Source organism: Martes martes, assembly GCF_963455335.1.
Source record: "Martes martes genome assembly, chromosome: 1".
Classification (NCBI taxonomy): Eukaryota; Metazoa; Chordata; class Mammalia; order Carnivora; family Mustelidae; genus Martes; species Martes martes.
The window spans coordinates 135,817,714-135,841,819 of NC_137888.1; positions in this window are offsets into that span (position 1 = coordinate 135,817,714).

Consider the following 24,106-nt stretch of genomic DNA (forward strand, 5'->3'; position numbering starts at 1 on the left):
GAGGAAATGAGATGCTGCATGGAAGTCCTCTAGGATTGTGCCTGTTCCAGTAGGGCTTTTGAATAAATGGTGGTTCCCTTTTCATCCTTCCCCCATTTGGAAACATGGAACTCTAGCTGTCACATTCCTAGAAGATTCCCTCTCTCATGCTGTGAAAGTGGGGGGCTTCTATTATGCCACTTGCCTTGTGCCCAAATCCATATGTAGAACTAGATTTCTAGTTTAACACTCTTATGGTCAGAGAACACACTCCATATAATTTCAATTAAAATTTGTTGAGGACTACTTTGACTCACAATATAGTTTATCTTAATGAATAGTGAATAGTCCATAACCACAACACACATGCACATACACACACCTTTTCTTTGCTGTTGATGGATGGATTGTTCTATATATGTCAGTTAGATCCTACTATTCAATTATTCTGTTCAGATTATCTGTTTAAATATAACACTTTGTATAATTTTCTTATTGGTTGCTCTGCATATTACAATTTTGTATGTAACTTAAAATAGTTGCTTCCAATTTGAGTAAAATACAAAAACACTTTCATTCATGTGCCTTTATAATTTTGCTTCCACTATCAAATGTGATTTAAGAAACTCATAAGTAGGATAGCCTATTATTTTTACACCTATATTTACCCATTCTGATGATCTTTTTTTTTTTTTTGAATGTCCAGGCCTTCTTTTATTTTCTTTCTGTCTAAGAAACCCTTTAACTACTCTTTAGAGGTAAGTTTGCTAGCAATAGGTTTGCCTAGTTTGACCTTATCCAAAGATACTTTTTTTTTTTTAAATATTTTTATTTATTTGACAGAGTGACAAGAGAGCACAAACAAGGGGAGCTGCAGGCAGAGGGAGAAGAGAAGCAGTCTCCTCGCTGAGCAAGGAACTCAATGAGGGGCTCAATCCCAGTACCCTGGGATCATGAGCTGAGCCAAAGGCAGATGCTTAAGTGACTGAGCCACCCAGCTCCCACCCCCACCCCCGAAGATATTTTTAAAACCCTTTGTTTCTGAGTTATATTTTCAGCAAATATAGAATTTGTGATTAACAGTTCTTTTCTTTCTGTGTTTGAAACATGGTAGGACACTTCTTTCTGGCTTCCATGGTTTCAGATGAGAATTAATATTCCTCCACAAGTAATGTATTATTTTTCTTTAGCAGCTTTCAACATTTTTGCTGGTAACTGATTTTTTATAAGTTTAATTAAGATATATACTGGATGGATTTCTCTGGTTTATTCCATTTGGGGTTCACATAGCATCTTGAACATGTAGGTTTAGGTTTAATGCCAAATTTAGGAAGTTTACAGCCATTATTTCTTTGAAAACATGTACAACATACCAGTCCCTCCTTCTGGGACATTCAGTGATTAAAAAAAAAAAATAATGATTTTGTTATGTCTCTTAGATTCCTGAGATTCTATTCATTTATTCCTTAGCTTCCTTTGTTCAAACTGGTTTAGTTCTACAATCTGTTCTCAATTTCACTGATTCTATCCTTTATCATGTTCATCTGATGAGTTTTTATTTTGGCGATTACATGTTTTAGGCCCATAATTCTTTTTTGTTATGGACATATAATTGATATTAATGTTGCATTATGCATTATAATCATAATACATATGCATTATGATTCAACAACTAGATATGTTATGCTGTGCTCACCACAAATGTAGCTACCATCTGTCACCATGCAATGCTATTACAATATCATTGACTAGATTCTCTATGCTGTACCTTTCATCCCTGGGATTCATTTCAGAGCTAGAAGCCTATATGTCCTACTCCCCTTCAATCATTTTGACCATTCCCCCAACTCCCTCCTCTCTGCCAACCACCAGTTTGTTCTCTGGGTCAATACCATTTTGCTTTGTTTTTTAGATTCCACATGTAAGTGAAATCATATGGTATTTGTCTCTGTGTCTGACTTGTTTCACTTATCATAAGACCCTCTATGTCCATCTATGTTGTCACAAATGTCAACATCTCATTTTTTTATGCTTGAGTAATATTCTTATGTGTCTCGTGTGTGTGTGTGTATGTGTGTATGTACATGCCACTTTTTAATCTATTCATCTATCAGTGAACACTTGTATTGTTTCCATGTCTTGGCTATTGTCAGTAATGCAGCAGTAAACATAGGCTGCCTATATCTTTTCAAAGTGATGTTTTTGTTTTCTTTGTGTAAATGCTGAGTAAGAGAATTAATGGCTCATATGGCATTTCTATTTTTAGTTTTTTGAAATATCTCCATTCCGTTTCCTACAGTAGCTATGCCAATTACATTCCCACCAACAGTGCACCAAGTGTTCCTATTTTCTATAACATGACAAAACTTATTTCCTTGTCTTTTGATTCTAGTCATCTGACATCTTACTGTGGCTTGATTAGCATTTCTCTCATGATTAGTGATATTGAGCATCTTTTAGTATGTCTTTTGGCCATCTGTATGCCTTCGGAAAAATGTCTATTCAGGTTCTCTGTCCATTTTTTAATTAGACGTTTTTTTGGTATTGAGTTGTATAAATTCTGTAAATATTTTGGATATTAAATTCTTGTTGGATATATAATTTGCAAATATTTTCTCCTACTCTGTAGGTTAGCTTTTCATTTTGTGAATGTTTCCTTCATTGTGATAAAGCACTTACTTTGATATAGTCCCAATAGTTTTTGCTTCTGTTTCCCTTGCCTGAGTAGAACTATCTAGAAAATATTGCTAAGGCCAATGTCAAAGAGATTACTGCTTATGTTTTCTTCTAGGAGTTTCATGGTTTCATGTCTCACATTTAGGTCTTTTATCCATTTTGAATTTATTTTTTGTATATAATGTAAGAAAATGGCCTAATTTTATTCTCTTGCATATAGCTGTCCAGGTTTCCCGGCACCATTTATTGAAAACACTGTCTTTTCCCCATTGTATATATTTTTTCTCCTTTGTTCTAGATTAATCAATCATAGAAATATGAGTTTTCTGGGCTCTCAATTTTGTTCCATTGATTTATGTCTATATATTTATGTCTATATATATTATGTCTATATATTTATGTCTATATATTTATGCCAATATCATTTTTTTTTGGTTATTATAGCTTTGTAGCATGTCTTGCTATCTGGGACAGTGATACTTGCAACTTTGTTCTCCTTTCTCAAGATTGCTCTGGCTATTCTTTCTGTAATTTCATATAAATGTTAGAATTATGTGTTCTAGTTTTATTAAAAATGCTATTTGTATTTTAATAGGGATTACATTGAATCTGTAGATTGCTTTGGGTAGTATGGACACTTTAACAATATCAATTTTTGCTGTTCATGAGCTAGGTATATATTTCCATGTGTGTGTTATCTTCAATTTCTTTCTTCAATGTTTTATAGTTTTTGGAATATAGGTATTTTACCTTCTTGGTTAAGTTTATTCCTAGGTATCTTATTCTTTTTTTGGAATAGTAAATGGAATTGTTTTCTTAATATTTCTCTCTGGTGCTTTGTTATTAATGTATTGAAATGAAGCAAATTTCTGTGTTTTAATTTTATATTCTGCAGTTTAACAGAATGCACTTATTCTAATAACTTTTTGGTGGACTTATTAGGGTTTTCTATATCTAGGATCATGCCATTTTCAAATAGTGACAGTTTGACTTTTTCCTTACCAATTTGGATGCATTTCATTCTCTCTCTCTTTTTTGTCTGTTTTCTGTGGTTAGGACTTTAGTACTGTTGATTAAAAGTGTTGAGAGTGACTTTTGTGTGTTGATTTATATCCTGAAACTTTGCTGAATTCATGTATCAGTTCTACCAATTTTTTGGCGGAGTCTTCAGGGTTTTCTACATAGAGTATCTCTTCGTCTGTGAAGAGTGAAAATTTGACTTCTATGAGAATGTGGACATTTTTTCTTTTCTTTTTGTCGTCCGATTGCTGAGGCTAGGACTTCCAGTACTGTATTGAGCAACAGTGGTGAGAGTGGACATCCCTGTCATGTTCATGAAGCTAGGGGAAAAGCTTTCCATTTTTCTCTATTGAGGATGATACTCACTGTGGGTCTTTCACATATGGCTTTCATGGTATTGAAGTATGTTCAATATCTATCTTTCCCCTTCCTTCAATACCCATCCTCTATCCATGCATAACAGAGTTTTTATCAAGAAAGGATGCTATATTTTGTCAAATGGTTTTTCTGAATATATAGAGAGGATCATATGGTTCTTGTCCGTTCTTTTATTAGTGTTGTGTGTCACAATAATTGATTTACAAATGTTGAACCGCCCCTGTAGCCTAGGAATAAATCCCACTTGATCAGTTGAATTTCTAGACGTTAACAATGAAGCAGCAGAAAGAGAAATCAAGGAATCAATCTCATTGACAATTGTACCAAAAGCACTAAGATACCTAGGAATAAACATAACCAAACAGGTAAAAGACCTGTACTCTGTAAACTGTAGAACACTTATGAAAGAAATTGAGGGAAACACAAATAAATGAAAAAACATTCCATGCTCATGGATTGGAAGAACAAATGTTAAACTGTCTATGCTATCCAAAACAATCTACACATTGAGTGCAATCCCTATCAAAATACCATCAGCATTTTTCACAGAGCTCAAACAAACAAACAAAAAAATCCTAAAATTTGCATGGAACACGAAAAGACCCTGAATAACCAAAGGAATGTTAAAAAAGAAAACCAAAGCTGGAAGCATAATAATTCCAGACTTTAAGCTGTATTATAAATCTGTAGTCATCAAGAGATCAATGGAAAAGAATAGAGAACCCAGAATTTTACCCACAACTCTACAGTCAACTAATATTTGACAAAGCAGAAAAGAATACCCAATGAGAAAAAGTTAGAGTCTTCAACAAATGGTGTTGGACAGCCATGTGTAGGAGAATGAAACTGGACCACTTTTTTACACTATACACAAAAATAAACTCAAAATGGATGAAAAACCTAAGTGTGAGACAGGAATCCATCAAAATCCTAGAGGACAACACAGGCAGCAATGTCTTTGACCTTGGCTACAGCAACTTTTTGCTGGGCACATCTCCAAAGGCAAGAGAAACAAAAGCAAAGATGAACTATCAGGACTTCATCAAAATAAAAAGCTTTTGCATAGCAAAGGAGATAGTCAACAAAACTAAAAGGCAACCTCTGGAATAGAAGATATTTACAAGTGACTTACCAGATAAAGGGCTAATATCTGAACTCTATAAAGAACTTACCAAACTCAACACCCAAAAAACCAAAAAATCTGGTCAACAAACAGGCAGAAGACATGAACAGATATTTCTCCAAAAAAGGTATACATATGGCTAACAGACACATGAAAAAAAAAATGGTCCACATTACTCATCATCAGGGAAGTATAAATCAAAACCACAATGAGATAGCACCTCACACCAATCAGAATGGTTAAAATTAACAACTTAGGAAACAAGAGATGTTAGTGAGGATGTGTAGAAAGGGGAACCCTCTTACACTGTTGATGGGAATGCAAACTGGTGCAACTCTGGAAAACAGCATGGAAGTTTCTCAAAAAGTTAAAAATTGAGCTACCCTATGACTCAGAAATTGCACTACTAGGTATTTATCCAAGAGATACAAACATAGTGATCCAAAGGGGCACATGCACCCCAGTGTTATAGCAGCAATGTCTACAATAGCCAAATATGGAAAGAGCTCAGATATCCATGAGCAAATGGATAAAGAAGATATTGTATGAAAGAATGGAATATTACTCAGCCATCAAAAACAATGACATCTTACCATTTGCAATGATGTGGATAGAACTAGAAGATATTATGTAAGTGAAATAAGTCAAAGACAAATATCATATGAGTAATTTAAGAAACAAAATAGATGAACATAGGGGAAGGGAAGGAAAAATAAAATGAAAACAGAGAGGGACTTTAACTCTAGGAAACAAACTGGAGGTTGCTGAAGGGGAACTCGGTTGGGGGATGGAGTAACTAGGTGATGGGCATTAAGGATGGCACTTGATGTAATGAGCACTGGGTGTTCTATGTGACAGATATATCACTAAATTCTACCCCTGAAATTAGTAATACAGTACATGTACACTAAATCAAATTTAAATATTTTTTTAAAGTATTGTGAATGGACATCCTTGTCTTGTTCCTGATCTTAGAGGAAAAGCTCTCCATTTTTCATCTGTAAATATGATGTTAGCTGCAGGTTCTTCATATGTGGGCTCTATTACATTGAGGTATTTTCCCTCTAAGCCCACTTTGTTGAGAGTTTTTATCATGAGCAATATTGAATCTTGTCAAATATTCTTCCTGCAACTATTGAGAGGATTATATATTTTTTACCTGCATTTTATCAAAGTGAGGTATCACATGATTAATTTGCAGATATTGAACAAACCTTATATCCCCCAGAATAAATCCCATTCGATCCTTTTAATGTGTTGTTGAATGTGGTTTACTATATTTTGTTGAGGATATTTACATGTACGTTCATCAAGGAATCAAGCATTCTTGTCTGTAGTTCCCCGCCCCCGCAGTTTCTTTGGTTTTGGAACCAGGATAGTGTTGGCTTTATAGAATGTATTTGGAAGCTTTCTTCCCTCTTCTATATTTTGGAATAGTTTGAAGGAAAAAGGTATAACTCTTCTTTATGTTTTGTTTAAAGATTTTATTTATTAGAGAGAGAGTATGTGCAGGGTGGAGGGGCAGAGGGAGAGGGAGAAGCAAACTCCCTGTTGAGCAGGAAGCCTGACATGGGGCTCAATCCCAGGGCTCTGAGATCATGACCTGAGCCAAAGGCAGTCACTTAACTGACAGTCATCCAGCCAACCTCGTAAAATTCTTCTTTGAATGTTTGGTAGAATTTACCTGTGAATCCATCTGTCCTGGACTTTTGCTTGCTGTTTTTGTTTTGTTTTGTTTTGTTTTTTTAATTTTTTTATTGTTTCAATTTCCTTACTATAATTGGTCTGTTCAGATTTTCTATTTCTTCTTGATTTGGTTTGGAAGATTGAATGTTTCTAGGAATTTATCCATTTACTTAAATTGTCCAGTTTGCTGGCATACAATTTTTTATAGCTATTCTTATAATCCTCTGTATTTCTGTGATGATGGTTGTTACTATTTCTCTTTCATTTCTGATTTTATTTACTTGGGTTCTCTTATTTTTTCTTGATGAGGCTGGATAAAGGTCTAGCAATACTGTTTGTCTTTTTAAAAAAACAGCTTTTGGTCACTGATCTTTTCAGTGGTTTTAGCCTCTATTTCTCCTTTGATCTTTAATATATTCTTTCTTCTATTAACTTTAGGCTTTATTTTTATTCTTCTAGTTCATTTTAGCGTAAGGTAGATTATTTGAGATTTTTCTTGTTTTTCAAGGTAAACCACTATTGACAAATTTTCCTCTTAGAGCTATGTTCACTACATGCCAAAGATTTTGGACCATTGTGTTTTGTTTTCATTGTTTCCATGTATTTAATATCCTCTTTAATTTCTTTATTGACACATTGGTTGTTTAGCAGTCACTTATCCTCCACATATTTATGTGCTTTCCAGATTTTTAATTCTGATTAATTCTTAGTTTTATACAATTATGCTTAGAAAAGATTCTTGATATAATATCAGTTTTCTTAAACATACTGAGAAGTGTTTTGTGGCCTCATGTGTTGTATATCTTGGGGAATGTTTCACAAATGTTCATATGCACTTGAAAAGCATGTATATTTTGTTTTGGATGAAATATTCTGTATATATCTGTTTAGTCTACCTGGTCTAATGTGTCATTCAAAGATAGTGTTTCCTTATTGATTATGTGCCTGAATGATCTATCCATTGATGTAAGTGGGATGTTAAAGTATCCTATTATGGTATTACTGTCAGTCCCTTTATGTCTCTTTATATTTGCTGTATGTATTACATGCTTCTCTGTTGAGTGCAGAGATATTTATACTTGTTTTATCTTCTTATTTGATCCCTTTATCATTATGTAGTGTGCTTCTTTGTCTCTTCCTACAGTTTTTGTTTGAAAGTCTATTTTTCTGATATAAGTATTGCTACTCCAGCAATATTTTGCTTATTTGCATGAAATATCTTCTTCCATCCTTTCACTTTCAGTCTCTGTGGATCTTTAGGTCTGACGTGGGTCTTTTGTAGGCAGCATATAAGTGGACCTTGATTTTTTTTTTTCCATTCCACTACCCTATGTCTTTTGATTGGAGCATTTAGTCCATTTACATTTAAAGTAATTATTAAGAGATATGTACTGACGGCCGTTTTGTTGTTTTGGGGTTACTTTTGTAGCTCTTCTCTTTTCCTTTCTTCTCCTTTTGCTCTCTTCCCTTGTTATTAATGGCTTTACTGTTATGCTTGGCTTTTTTATTTAACTCTGTGTGTGTGTGTGTGTGTGTGTGTGTGTGTGCATTACAGGTTTTTGGTTTGTGGTTACCATGAGGTGTATATATAACATTCTAAGTATATAACAGTCTATATTAAGTTGATAGTCACTCAAGTTAAAACTCATTCTAGGCACATCTGGTTGGCTCAGTCAGTTAAGCATATGACTCTTGATTTCAGCTCAGGTCATGATCTCAGTGTTGTAATTGAGCCCTGAGTTGGGCTCCGCACTGGGCATGGAGCCTGCTTAAGAATGTCTTTCTTCCTTTTCCTCTCTCTCCTTTCTTCCAAAACAAACAAACAAACACCCAACTCACTAAAAATATTCATTTTTGCTCTCCCTTATGTATATGTTTTATGTATATGTTGTCATATTTAACTTTAAAAATTTTTTTTGATTCCTCTTAACTCTTAGATGTAATCAATTATATCAGTTTTATCTTTTAATCATCTTATTAACTTTGTTTGTGATTACTTTACCACATTTACTGTGCATTTGCTTTTACTAATGGGATTTATTTCTTTCATAATTTTTAACTTCTAATGTTTGTCTAGGAAACTCTTTTTCTCTTTCAATTCTGAATGGTAACCTTGCTAGGTAGAATATTTTTGGTTGTAGCCCCTCCCTCCCAACTAAGCACTTTGAATATATCCTGCCACTCCTTTCCAATATGCAAAGTTTCTTCTGAAATACCAGCTGATGGCCTGAGGGGTTTCCCCTTGTATGTAACTGGTCGCTTCTCCCTTAATGCTTTTAAAATCCTTATCTTCAGTCTTTTACATTTGAATTATTATATGTCTTGGTATGGACCTCCTTGAGTTCATCTTTTTTTGGGACTCTGTGCGACTCCTGAACCAGGCTGTCTATTTCCTTCTCCAGGTTAGGGTATTTTTCAGCTATTACTTGTTCAAATGCGTTTTCTTCCCCTTTCTCTCTTTTCTCCTTCTGGGACACCTATGCTGTGAATGTTTGCTCATTTAATGTTGTCCAAGAGTTCCTCATTTTAATTTTTCTTTTTGCTGCTCATCTTGGATACTTTTCATTGTTCTGTCTTCTAGAGCACTGGTTCCTTCTTTTGCATGCTCTATTCTACTATTGATTCCTTCTACTGTATTTTTAATTTCAGTAATTCTTCAACCAAGAGTGGTTACCTTTTATATTTTCTGTCTTATTGTTGAAGTTCTCATTGAGTCATCCATTCTTCATCCTAGTCTGGTGTGAATCTTTATGACCATTACTTTAAACACTTTATCAGGTAAATTGTTTATCTCCTCCATTTCATTTAGTTCTTAGCGATTTTATCTTGTTGTTTCATTTTGTGCATATTCCTCTCTCTCCTCATTTTGGTTGACTTTTGTGTTTGTTTCTATGAATTAGAACAGCTACTTTTCATCTTGAAGGAGTGGTCTTGTGTATGATCATTCTCTGTGTAGACTATGTGTGCCTGATGACTTTGGCTCAATGACTGTAATTGTGACTGTCATGGGCTGGGGGCCCTGGAGCACTATATTCTGGGGCTGCCCTGGTGGGATGGCCAAAGCTGAAGTGAGCACCAGTGGAGGCAGTCCCAGATGTCTTCATGGAGAGGGCTCCCTGGCAGGATAGCTGAAACTAATGTGGATATAAGCTAGGGGATTCTGGTATTCTCTGCAAAGAGGGTACCCTGGTAGGACAGCTGAAGCTGAAGTGGGTGGATGCAAATTGGGCTATCCTTGGGGAGGGTGTCTTCTGCATAGAGGATGCCCTGGTAAGGTAACTGGAGCCAAGCCACCGCAGGTCAGGGATACTCAAGGAACTTTGCATGAGGGTGCCCTGGCAATGTGGCTGGAGTGGATATGGGCATTGGCCTCTGGTCTCAGGGCACTTGATGAAGGGGGCAACCTAGCAAGTTGTCTGGAGCCTAAGCGGGTGTGGACCACTAGTTCCTGGGATGCTCTGCACCAGGGGTATCCTGGCAAGTTACCTAAAGCTAAAGTGGTATGGGCCTGGACAAATCTGGTGTGCTTTGTACCTTTGTTATCTTGTCAAGATGGTTGTAAGTATAATGAGTTCTGACCAGGGATGTCTAGGTATGTGCTGCACTGGGGCAGCCTTTGTGGGACAGCTGAGGTTGGTGTGGGCTAACTGAGGCAGTATCAGTCCAGATAAGGAGACCTTGTTCCCATCTATGCTTTCAAGGGGTAGGGGGAGCATAAATCATGGTGTTTGCCAGCCCCTCTAAACTAGGGAGTATTTCAGAAGTTCCCCTTCTATTTTGCAGAGCTCTAAGTCTGGTTTCTTTATATTCTAGTTTCTCTTTTAAACTGTAGAATTGTGTGTGTGCACATGTATGTGTGCATGCATGTGTGCAAGCACACATATGCACCCTAGGGCATCCATGGCTGGTATAGGCTAGAGGCCTGGTGTTCACTAGGATGGCAGGCCAGCTAAGGCACCCAGACCCTGATCCTATCTAAGTTATCAAGATGAAGGAGAAATGTCAACAGTGGTGCTAGCCAGCACCTGGGAAGTAGCTTCCAGCATTTGTCAGGATTCTAGGGCTGGTTCCTTTATATTCTAGTTGCACTTTTAAACTACACTTTTTTCCCATACCCAAGGTAGACAAATCTGCTCACAAACCCTCAGTATTGTTCCTCCCTACTGCAGTTTGCAGCATGGGAAAGCGAGTTCCCTTCATTACCAAGTTCTCTTGCCTTTCTCTGTGTTTTTTGTTGTGCATAAGCTGCTTAGTCAGCCCTCAGTTCTTCTTCAGGAGGAATTCCTTTATAAATAGCTTTAGATTTGTATATCCATGGAGGAGGTGAATGCAAGGTCTTTCTATATCACCACTTGGACCTTCTGAAACCATTTGGTTCTTTTTTTAATTTTTAAAAAAAAATTCATTTTTTTTAAATTTAAGATAATTCACATTCGATTGTTGAAATAATTTATAATAACTACTTTAAAATCATTGTCAGATAATTCTAACATTTGATTCACATTAATGTTGATATATATATTGGTTATCTTTTCTCATTAATATAAGGATTTTCCTGGTTCTTGGTATGACAAATGATTTTTTTAATGTATCCTAGATATTTTGGGTATCATAGTATAAGACTTTGGAGCCCATTTAACTCTTTCTTTAAGTGAGCAGCCCACCTCTTGATATGTGCAAGAACTGGCTGGTTATTTATGTTTAGTTTTCCAGTGGGTCCTACTGATATCACTCCAGCAAAAGTGCAACATTTACTTATACTGGCTCATTGAAGAAGAGTAGAATATAACTTCATCTTTTTCATGGTCTCCACTGATACCTTCCCAGCAAAAGTGGGGCACTTCATTTAATCTTGTTGTGCCTCAATGATATTGGGTGGAATTGTATCTCAGTTCTCACAGGCCCCATAGATACCAGGGAACAGGAAGGGAACAGGAATGCAGACTAGCCTGTCCTCCTATTGCCTCCTTAAGTCTCTTTGCTGCTGAGTGAGTGTGGAAGTTCTGCAGCTCACTGGGCCTTGCTGACAGAAGGGGTAGTGAGAAAGCAGAATGATTACTAGTCCTGAATTTCATAAACATGTTGAGTCTAGATAGAGTAGTTTGCCACTGAGCCCCAACAGATTCTAGATGTATCATGAAACCTAGTTGTGATCAGCACTGTCTCACCATACCTTGGTAATCTTCAAGTTGGCTGGATGAAGGTAAAGGCACACCCAGCTGCTGGATTCCACTGACACTATCTTGGTTGGAGGACTAAAATACTGCCTGTTTTAGCTAAGCCTGGAATGAAAGACCAGATCCCTGTCACCACTATCCAGCCAGGGCAAGCAGCATCTCTTTTTTCTGGAAGGGGATGAAGATCAGCGCTACTTGGCACCATCAGCTAGGAGAATCAGAGCATGCCAACTGCTTCCATGGTATGTAAGAGTGAGAAATGGGAATAAAATCTTAATTTAGTCTGCTGAAATTCAGGAGTAGGGTGGTGGTAAGATTTTTCCATTTGTAAAAAGGAATAAGCGTTTCTTGGAGCTTTTTTCACTCGTGCCTGTTAGCAGTTTTGAGAAGGAGTCTTCTGTAGTACCCTGCTCAAGATACTGTGTGGCAAGGAAACCTCAGAGCTCAATATCATGTTGTTCCTCAAGGCCTGCCAATCCTAATCTGCCCACCTATTTTCTTTCTAACTTTTAGAGCCTTTTTATGCTTGTTGTGTTACATCTAGCAATTTTAGTTTAAGAGGGAGGACTGGGAGGAATGGGGTTACTCTATCTGAAAGCAGGTAATTTTTATTTATTTATCATTTTTAATTATGGTAGGAAACCATAAAATTTACCATCTTAACCATCGTTAGTGTTCAGTTGAATAGTGTTATCTACATTCACACTATTGTGCAACAGTTCTCTAGAACTCCATGCAAAACTGAAACTCTACACCCACTGAGAGAAAAACTTAATAACCCCCCGCCCCTGCCAGGCCCTGTCAACCATCATTCTACTTTTTGTTTCTGCAAATTTGACTATTTTAGGTACCTCATGTGGATGTAATCATATAGTATCTTTCTGTTACTGACTTATTTCAGACATTAGCATAATTTCCTCAAGGTTTATCCATGCTGAGCATATGACATGATTTACTTCTTTATTGGGGTTGAATAATATTCCACTATATGTTTATACTGCTTATGCTTATCCATTGCTCTGGACATTTAGGTTGCTTCCATATCTTGGCTATTATAAATAATGCTGCAATAAACATGGGTTTGCAGGGGCGCCTGGGTGGCTCAGCGGGTTAAAGCCTCTGCCTTCAGCTCAGGTCATGATCCCAGGGTCCTGAGATCGAGCCCCGCATCGGGCTCTCTGCTCAGTGGGGAGCCTGCTTCCTCCTCTCTCTCTCTGCCTGCCTCTCTGCCTACTTGTGATCTCTGCCTGTCAGGTAAATAAATAAAATATTTAATGAAAAAAAAACAAAAAACAAAACAAAAAAAACATGGGTTTGCAAATATTTCTTCAATATTTTGCTTTCTATTATTTTGGATATATACTCAGAAGCAAGATTGCTGAATTTTATGGTAATTCTGTGTCTAATTTTTTTGAGTGACCTTCATACTGTTTTCCATAGTAGCTGCATCATTTCACAGTCTAACCAACAATGTAGGGGTTTCAATTTCTCCTAAATCTTGCCTCCTTGCCACATGTGGTGGTGGTGGTGGTGGGTGTGTGTGTATGTGTGAGCGCATGTGCATATTGTAGTGCCTAGCCATTGTGGTTTTGCTTTATATTTCTCTAATACTTACTGATGCTAAGCATATTTTTATACGTTGTCCATTTGTATATCTTATTTGGAGTAATGTCTATTCAGATCTTTTAAATTGGACATTTTTTGTTATTACCGAGTTGCAGGACTTCTATATATATTTTGGATATTAACCTCTTAACAGATAGATGATTTACAAATAATATTTCCCATTCTTTAGGTTGTGTTTCCACTCTGTTGTTTCCTTTGATGTATAGAAGTTTTTAAGTTTCATGTAGTTTCATTTGTCAGTTTTACTTCTGTAGCTTATAAAGCAGAATCATTGAAAAAACAGCCAAGATCAGTGTCATGAAGACTTTTCTCTATGTTGTCTTCTAGGAGTTTTACAATTTTAGGTCTTAGATTTAGGTCTTTAGGATTAAAGACCTAAATTTTGACTGAATTTTTTGAATGTAGTATAAGGTAAGAGTCCAATATTTTTCTTCTCTTACTTTCTCTTCTCTCTTTTTCCTTTTCTTCTTTTTCCTTCCATTTCCTTCTTTTTTCCTCCCTTCCTCCTTCTTTTTTTTCTTTCTCTCTTTCTTTCTTGTGTGTGAATATTCAGTTTTCCTAATACCATTTTTTGATGAAGCTATCTTTTTCACATTGTGTGATCTTCGCACCCTTGTCAAAAATCATTTGACCATATGCACAAGGGTTTTATTATTTATGGGCTCTCTATTCTATTCTGTTGGTCTATATGTCTGTCTTTACGCCAATACCACATTGTTTTAGTTACATAGCTTTGTAATATGTTTTGAAATTAGAAAGTGTGAGATCTCCAAATTTATTGTGCCTTTTCAAGATTTATTTGGATATATGGATCCTAGGAATTAAAAAAAAAACAACAATTTTTTTTCCTATTTTTGTAAAAAAAAAAAAAAAAGTCATTGAAATTTTGATAGGAACTGCATTGAACCCATAGATTGCTTTGACTAATATGGACATTTTAATATTATCAAGTCTTCCAGTCCATGAATATGAAATGACTTTCCATTTATTTGCCTTCTTTAATTTCTTTCAGCAATGCTTTGTACTTTTCAGTGTATAAGCCTTTCACTTTATTTGGTTAAGTTTATTCCTAAGTATTTTATTCTTTTTGATCCTATGGTGAATAGCTTCATTTTTTTACATAAATAGCAACAATTTTTTCAAATTGTTGTTAGTGTATAGAAACACAACTGATTTTTGAGTGTTGTTTTTGTATCTTGCAACTTCACTAAATTTGAGTCCTAACAGGTGTGTGTGTGTGTGTGTGTGTGTGTGTGTCTATCTGTAATCTTCAACATTTTCTAAAGATTATGTCATCCATTGAAACAAAATTGAAACAAAAATCAGTTTCAATCTGAGTATATTTTATTTTGCTCTCCTAATTGTTGTGACTAGTAGTTTCTAGTATTGTGTAAAATAGAAGTGCTTAGAATGACATCCTTACCTTGTTCCTGATCTTAAAATAAATGCTTTTAGTCTTTCATCATTGAGTATGATATCAGATGTCAGTTTTTCATATATGGATTTTGTTCTGTTGAAGTAATTTCCTCCAATTCCTAATTGGGTGAGTTGTTTTGTTTTGTTTTGTTTTTAATCATGAAAAGATGTTCAGTTTTGTCAAGTTTTTTTTTTCTATATCAATTGAAATAATGATGCAATTTTGTCCTTCATTCTGTTAATGTGATGTATTTTACTGATTGATTTTTTTTTTAAGATTTTATTTATTTATTTGACAGAGAGATCACAAGTAGGCAGAGAGGCAGGCAGAGAGAGAGGGGGAAGCAGGTTCCCCACCGAGCAGAGAGCCCGACGCGGGGCTCGATCCCAGGACCCTGAGACCATGACCCAAGCCGAAGGCAGAGGCTTTAACCCACTGAGCCACCCAGGCGCCCTGATTGATTTTTATATGGTGAACTATTCCTGCATTCCAGGAGTAAATCTCACTTGGTTTTAGCACATAATCCTTTCAGTATGCTGTTAATTTTGGTTAGCTAGTATTTTGTTGAGAATTTTTGCATCAGTATCAGTCAGAGGTGATGGTCTGTAGTTTTTTCCTTATACTACCTTTGTGTGGCTTTAATATCAAGGTAATACTGGTCTTCTAAAATGAGTTTGGAAGTGTTCTCAACTCTTTAATTTTTTGGAAGAGTTTGAGGATGGTTGTTGTTAATTCATTTTTAATGTTTGGTAGAATTTTCCAGTGAAGCCATCTGGTTCTGAGCTTTTCTTTGTTGGAAGGCTTTTGATTACTGATTCATCCTTACTAATTATAAGTCTGTTTAGGTAAATATCTTCATGATTTACTCTTGATAGGTTGTATGTTTCCAGGTATTTATTTATTTCTTCTAGGTTATCCAATTTGTTTACATAGAATTATTCATAGTAGTCTCATAACCCTTTTTATTTCTGCAGCATCAGTTATAATGTCTCTTTTTTCATTTCTGATTTTATTTAAGTCTCTTCTCTTTTGTTCTTAATCTAACTAATAGTTTGCTAATTTTTGATATTAAAAATTTAGTTTTTTATCTGTTTTTCTAATCTCTATTTTATTTCTGTTCTAATCTTCATTTCTTTGCATTTGCTAATTTTGGGTCTAGTTTGCTCTTTTTCTGGGTCCTTGAAGCAAGAAGTTAAATTGTTTGAGATCTTTCCTCTTTTTTAATATAGATATTTATCACTATAAACTTTCCTCTTAATATTGATTACACTGAATCTCATATATTTTGATCTATTATGTTCTTGTTTTTTCATTTGTCTCAAGATACTTTCTAGCTTCCTTTGTGATTTCTCTTTTGGCCTACTGATTATTTTATATCCATGTATTTTCCCATTTTCCTTCTCCTTGTCATTGAAGATAAGTTTATTATTTCAATCATCTTATATGTATTAAGACTTTATTTTTGTAGGCTTACATGTGGTCTATCCTGGGGAATATTCCATGTGCCCTTCAGAATGTTTATTAGGCTCTTATTATATGAAGTATTCTGTATGTGTCTATTAGGTGTCATTTATCTGTCCTATTATTTATTTCCTCTGTTTTTGTTTTTTGAATTCCTCTTGTGTTTGTTTATTGTCTCCAGTACTGAAAGTGGGGTATAAAATCTATTACTGTGTTGCTCTTTATTTCTCTCTTCAACAATGTCAAAGTTTACTTCATATATTTGGGAGTTCTAATGTTAAGTGAATATATATTTATAAAATTGTTATATCTTCCCAGTGAATTGGCTCTTTTATCATTATATTTTCCTTATGTGTCTCTTGTGACAAGTTATTTACCTAAGTTCATTTTGTCTGATATAAATATGGCCAAACCCTCTCATGTGGTTACCATTTACATGGAATTCCTTTTTTCATTTATTAATTTTCAGACTGTTTGTGCCCTAGATATAAAGAGAATCTCTTGTAGACAGCATATAGATGGAACTTGTTACTTTTTCCATTCAGCCAACTTATTATGCCTTTTCTTTCAGGAGTTTAATCCACTTAAATTTGAACTAATTACTGTTAAGGAAGAACTTTCTATTGTCATTTCGTTACAACAATTTTTTCTATATCTTGTAGCCATTTTATCTTTTTTTTTCTTACTAGTTTTCTTTGTGTTTTTCTAATTTTGTTTTCTTTTTCTTCTTTCTCTATTTGTTTGTTTTTGTAGTGGCATGCTTTGATTTATTTCTATTTCCCATTTGTATATCTTTGATAGGGATTTGTGCTTTCCCTGGAGCTTATGTAAAATATCTTTAAGTTACAGCAAGTTACGTTAAGCTACTAACAACTGTAATTATGTACACAAACTCTTCTTCTTTGTATCTTTACCCCCTTTATGTTATTGATGTCAAATTATATTTCTTATATTGTGTATTAACATTTTGTAGTTTTTTTGTTTTTACCTTAGAAATTCTGCACTAGACTTACAAGTGATTTACACACCAACATTGCAATGCTGTAGGATTCTATATTTGTCTATATATTAACTTGATCAGAGAATATATTTTGTATGTTTTCATGTTACTGTCTAGTATCTTTTCCTTTAAATTTGCCTTGTATTTGTTTTTGTTTTATAGAACAAGTGTAGTGGCAATGAAGTCCCTCAGCTTTTATCTGGGAAAGTCTTAATTTCTCTTGCATTTTTGAAGGACAGTTTTCCCTGCCATAGTATTCCTGGTTAGAAGGGTTTTTTTGTTTGTTTACTTGTTTTGTTTTTCTTGCTTTTATTTTGTTTTGTTTTGTTTTTTTCCCTTTTCTTTTGGCAGTCGGAATGTATCTTTCCATTCTCTTCTGACCTGCAACTTTTCTGTTGAGAATCCAGTGGTAGTCATATGGGGGTTTGCTGGTACATGAGAAATCACTTTTCTCTTGCTGCTCTCTAGATTTTTGTCTTTGCCTGTGACTTTTGACAGTTTGATTAAAATGTTTCTCAGTGTGGGTCTCTATGGAGTTTATTGAGATTCTTGAGCTTGTTTCTCTGTTTTCTTCCTCTTTTGGAAGTGTTTAGCCATCTTTTCTTTAAATGGGTTCTCTGGCCCTTTATGTCTCTCTTGCTCTTCAGGATTCCCATAATAAGTATATTGATCTGCTTATTATGTACCAGAAGTCCCTTAGACTGTTTTCATTTTTCTTTATTCTTTTTCATCCTCTAGCTAAATAATTTTAATACTTGTCTTCAAATTTGCTGATTCTTCTATCTGCTTGATCAACCTGCTGTCAAACCCTTTTAGTGATCATTTCAATTCCATTGTTATATTCTTCAGCTCCAGAATTTCTGCTTAGTTCTCCTTTATAGTTTCTGCCACTTTTTTAAAAAGATTTAATTTATTTGAGAGGGAGAGAACATGTTGGAGAGGGGCAGAGGGAGAGGGTGAGAGAGAATCTCAAGCAGACTCCTCACTGAGTATAGGGTCTGGTGTAGGGCTCGATCTCACAACCCTGAGATCACAACCTGAGTCAAAACCAAGAGTCAGACTCTTAACCAACAGAGCTACTCAGGTGCCCCAATATTTTGTCTTTTTTTTTTTTTTTAATACATTTTGTTCATACATAGTTTTCCTGACTTTGTGTAGTTGTCTGGTTGTCTGTGTTCCCTTAATTCATTGAGTGGCTTTAAAATAGTTCTTTTGCATTCTTTGGTAGGTAATTCATAGATTTTTTTTTTATATTGATTACTACAGATTTAGTATTTTCCTCTGATTGGACCATGCTTTTATTTCTTTGTATGCCTTGTGATCTTAAGTTGACATTGGGACACTTGAATAAATAACCATTTCTCTTAACCTTTAGGGTGTGAATTAGATGCAGGGAAAGACCACCAATCAGGTCATCTGGGGATTCTTAGGACCTTTCAAACCTTGTCTGGGAATGTATCTGCTCTTGACCTGTGTGAGTAATGTCCTGTTATAGCAGTTTACCCATTTCTTTAACAGATCCTGTAATCTCTTCTTTACCTCTGGTAGCTGTCTGTCATGTTTTAGTCTTTCTGGTGCTCTAATAAGTGGTTGTGTTTGCATTTGTTCTGAGAGGTTCCCAACCTGGTATCCAAATTATAACATAATTCTTTTCAGTGCTCTAAAGTAGGTGGGAGAGAAACCAGTCCCTTACAAAACCTCTTAAAAAGCCAGAATGTTAGATGCATATTCTACTCTTTTCTTTTACTTCCAAAGAGAAGGCTAGAAATTGAGAATTTTATCTAATCACACCACACTACCAGAGATGGTGGGGGTGCCTTGAGTGTGCAAATGCAATGGATTTTCCTGCCCATTTGGATGTGACTCTTGCCTTTGTGCTCATTGTCCTCTCCCTGTAGTACTTCAATCCTTAATTGGTTTTTAAAGGTCTAACAAAAGGAATTTGGTCCATATTTTGTTATTAACATGTATCTCTGTGGGTAATGGGGGCCTAAGGTGTCCTTTTCTGCCATTTGACTGACATCACTCAAAAGCTGGTAATTTTCAAGCTAGAACAAAAATAAAAACAAAACAAAACAAAAAAAGGCTGCTTTTTATTAAGGAGGTACATACAGTTGCACAAGAATCCCTTAGCTGAGAAGCTTCAAAAGTGAGAAAAAAGGGCAAATGCTTGTACCAAAATATCTTTATGTAAGACTGTTTGCTCCTCTAGGCTAGATGTTTTGTTAAAACAGGTGGGAAGTTGGGCATCTGGGTGGCTTGGTTGGTTAAGCCTCTGCCTTCAGCTCAGGTCATGATCTCAGGGTCCTGGGATTGAGCCCTGCATCGGGCACTCTGCTCTGCAGGGAGCCTGCTCCCCCACACCCCGTGTGCCTCTCTGCCTACTTGTGATCTCTGTCAAATAAATAAAATCTTAAAAAAAAAAAAAAAGAACGGGTGGGAGGTCTTATTCATCTTTATGGTCATGGAGGCATTCATTCATTTCATGCATCTAGTAATAAATACTCTCATTGAATGATTGTTATTAAATTTGTTGCTAGGTATAAATGCTAAGCAAGAAAAACCTATTTCTCATCCTCATGGAGTTTCTAGTGTAGTGAAGAACACAAACATAAACAGACACTCTAAATAATTTTGATAAATATTCAGAAAGTATTAATTTCAGGGTGCTAAGGGCGAAAAGGTGATTATATTTGTATCATACTGGCCTCAGCCTATTGATAGTGATGTTACTGGCTAGAAATGCCTGGGGGCACTTGCCTAGGCCTTGAAAGCTCCCCAGAGACATTTCCCTTTTCAGAACCAATGTTATGGCTGGACTGGCCCTTGTGATTCTTATTATAATTGCATAATACCCTCCACAATAACAGGAAACTTCTGGGGTGAAAAAAGCTTATTACTCACAAGTCCTTGAGGGTACATGGCATACCTGGGACCACACAAGTTAATGGGGATAGTGGTGGTGAAGGAGAGAAAGAAAGCGCATACACAAAAGGGGAGAGAAGGCCTATGGTTCTGTTTTTATTGGGGTTAAGGGTAAAATCATAGGGTTTTATGGGTTCAATCTTTATTGGTGAATTTAAAACATAAGAGCAGGAATTAAAGTGTAGGAAAGGAAAAACAAACAGCCAAATGGTCATTTATAAAAGTTGACCAGACACCCCTAAGAGAAAAGGAAACTTTGCTGAGGGAGGGAGGGTTTGGAGGAGTAAGGGGATGAGAGTGGGGTGGCCTGACTCTTCATGTAGCACTGTGGCTGGAAATCTGTTTGTTTGAGATATTTGACTTTGAAGTACATGCCTGAACAATCAAAAGCTTAAGTCAAGCACTTGCATTTAAAAAAACAAACAAAAAAAAAGCCTTGGTGCTAATTCTACAATCCCAAATAAGGTGAACTCACATAATAAACGCTTGATATCTTTGCAGAAGAGAATGGAAGGGATATTTATAACAGTTGTACCAAAGGTCGTTGGTACTCCTATATAGTGGTACTTCTTTATCCATGTTTTTTTCTTTCTATGGTTTCAGTAACCCACAATCAGTCACACTCTAGAAACAGATGATCCTTCTTTTGACATATCATCAGAAGGTCAATAGTAGCTAATGCTGCATCACAATGCCTTCATCATTCACCCTATTTCATCTCATCATATAGGCATTTTATCATCTCACATCATCACAAGAAGAAGCGTGAATAGCGTACCATAAGATATTTTGAGAGAGACCATATTTAGATAACTTTATTATAGTATGTTGTAATGGTTTTATTATTAGTTCATCTCCAACTATGCCTAATTTATAACTTAAACTTTATCATAAGCATGTAAATATAGTAAAAAATACATAGTAAATATATAAAAATATAGTAAAAAATATAGTAAAAATAAATTTAAAAATATAGTAAAAAAAAAAGTATATATAGAGGGTTTATTACTGTCTGTGGGGGTCCTGGAACATTTTCCCCATGGATGAGGTGGTAGGCTATTATAAAATAATCTAATGTAGCTAAAATATTGTGTGAATATGCCAAGCCCCTAGAAAAACAACCAGCAAAAATTAATACTTATTCTAATTTTCTTATTAGAGGGAGTTCCCAGATCCTCAAATTTTCATCCTTTTAGTGAGCTATTAGCCAACTATATATTTTGACATTAGAACAGAACTAGAATTTGATCAATTGTGTGGTAGCTGTGAGAATGTGCAATGGATGGCTTTAGGGGACAAGAGGTGGCCCACACTCCATTCATCATGTGCTTCCAGTTTCATATTCAAAAGCTCTCTTGCTTTAGTTCTGACATTTCAGGTGTGAAGAGCAGAGTCAGCAAGTTCCCTTGGTGAATATTAAAAAATTATGGCTGAAGACTCTCAGGAGGAGATGTGGAAGCGAAAGGCATGTAGTGAGAGGAAAATGGATAAGTAGTCTTAGGAAAGAGAAAGGGAAGAACATCCAGCATTCTGATATGGATAACCAGGGTCTGGGGACATTTAGGCTTTTTCTGGTACAGAAAGAAATCCATTCTTTGTTTCTCAGTCTTTTCCCAAATGTCTTAAAAAACAAATGAAATAATAGAAATGTATTCTTAAAATATAGACATTATTTGGATAGTCCTACTTTTTAAAGAGATTTCTTCTCTGATTGTGAAAGAATGTGTTTATAAAACTCAGAGGAAAGAACTAGAAAATCATCCCAGAGCACAGTGGAGCTTGCAAGTTACTTTGCCACCTCTTTCAACATCCCTTTCAACTTTCGGGACCCCACTTATCCATATTATGTTGGATAGTTTCAAACCTTATCCATCTTACTATGTTGTATAGTTTCAAACCATCAACCTATGTCCGTTAAAGCATGAGTGCCAAATGCTTTAGAATATGGACCCTAAATGGAAGACAAATAAGCTGTCTGGGCTGAAAGGGATGATCCTTTAATAGTGACATTTCTTGCAATGAGGCAGGTGATAAAAGTGACAGAAGAGCACTTTGGGTGTGAGGGTGATTTTCCAAGTCCTCTTGAATTCTGGCATTTTAGCACCCATCAACTATACTATTGGATCATTTGAGGATTTTTCTATAAAAGTTGAGAGGAAGAGTTGGTGGACTCTAAATTCCAATTGTATGACCCCTGAAGAAAGCCTTCATTTAAGGGGTCTGCATATATGCTAAGTTCTAGGAATTTAACCAACACTTAAAGCCCTGCTAAAAAAGACTCAATCTTTTTGTTCAAATTAGTATCCCACATTGATGTCTTTATAAGTATGTGATATGGCACCTGTTATCATAAATCTTATCATCCTCTGATATACGTATCCCCCAAGGCTCAGACCTAGATATATGCCTCCCTTACAGCTTTCTTGATCATCCCATCCTTCAGATGTTTCTATTCACACACTATATGTATTTCTATTTACAGAAATTTGGCACTTAGAACATGTGCTTTCAAATTTCTGTTTTCAAGAATGTACTTTGTTGCTTCATTTAAAGTTTATGCTCATGGAAAGCAAAAACCATCTTTTATACCATCTTCTGTTCTTGCATTTATTGATGTGTTGGTCCAGTACTTCTCCACTTGTCTTGCTTATGTTCAGTCCAATTTAACACAAATACAGTGATCACCTACTATGTGTTAAAGCATGGAATTTCAGAGATGGATGAAATAACATCCCTGTCCTCATAGAGAGAGCTGACTAGTCAAGAAATAAGCAAGAGCTCTGTTACTATTAGCCAAATCCTGTCCAACAATACACCTGAGATCAGAAACTGTGCTTATTTATGTTTGTGACTTCAGTATGTAACAGAGTGAACCCCTTACTTTAGGGCACCAGACTAATATATCCAATAGCTCATATGACCTTTCTACTCTAATAGACATTCATGTTTATTGCAGTGCAAGAGAACTGTTGGCCATCTCCACTCCACAGGTAGCCTGCTCTTATAAGCAAATGACAACAGTTTCTGGCTAGCTGCTACGCTCACATTATCAGCCAATCACATTGATTTTAGATCTGAAATCTGTGCCCAAATGTCACCATCTCTGTTGCCACACTTAAAGCCAGCAAGTGTTTCTCTATAATTACTGCAACCCCCTCCTAATTCACTTGCCTGCTTCCACATTCAACTGTTTCATTTTGTCCACATACAGCTTATTTCCAACTCAGGTTCTTGGCTTTGCTGTAACCCTTACCTCAAATTTTCTTCTTGAGGGAGAATGTTGTCTTGTTTACCACTAAATCCCTAACATATAGGATATTTCCTTGTACAAAACAAGAACTCAATACTTATTAAAGGATTGGACAAGATTTTGGTGAGTTTTTGTTGAATATATGTAGACATGGATGAATGATATGAGCACCTACTCTTTGTGTGGCCAGGAGCTGAAATAGTCTCTGACCTCAAAAACATTATAGCTTAAATGTATTTGATTATATGAGTTATCTGTGTTAATGAATAAGTAATCCTATGGTAGGCATTAAATGGGTGACTGAAATAATATGTCCTGGGTGAGCTCAGGTAACCAATGGCAGGCAACCACAATAGTTAAGTAGTGGTTTTCATCTTCAATACCTGTC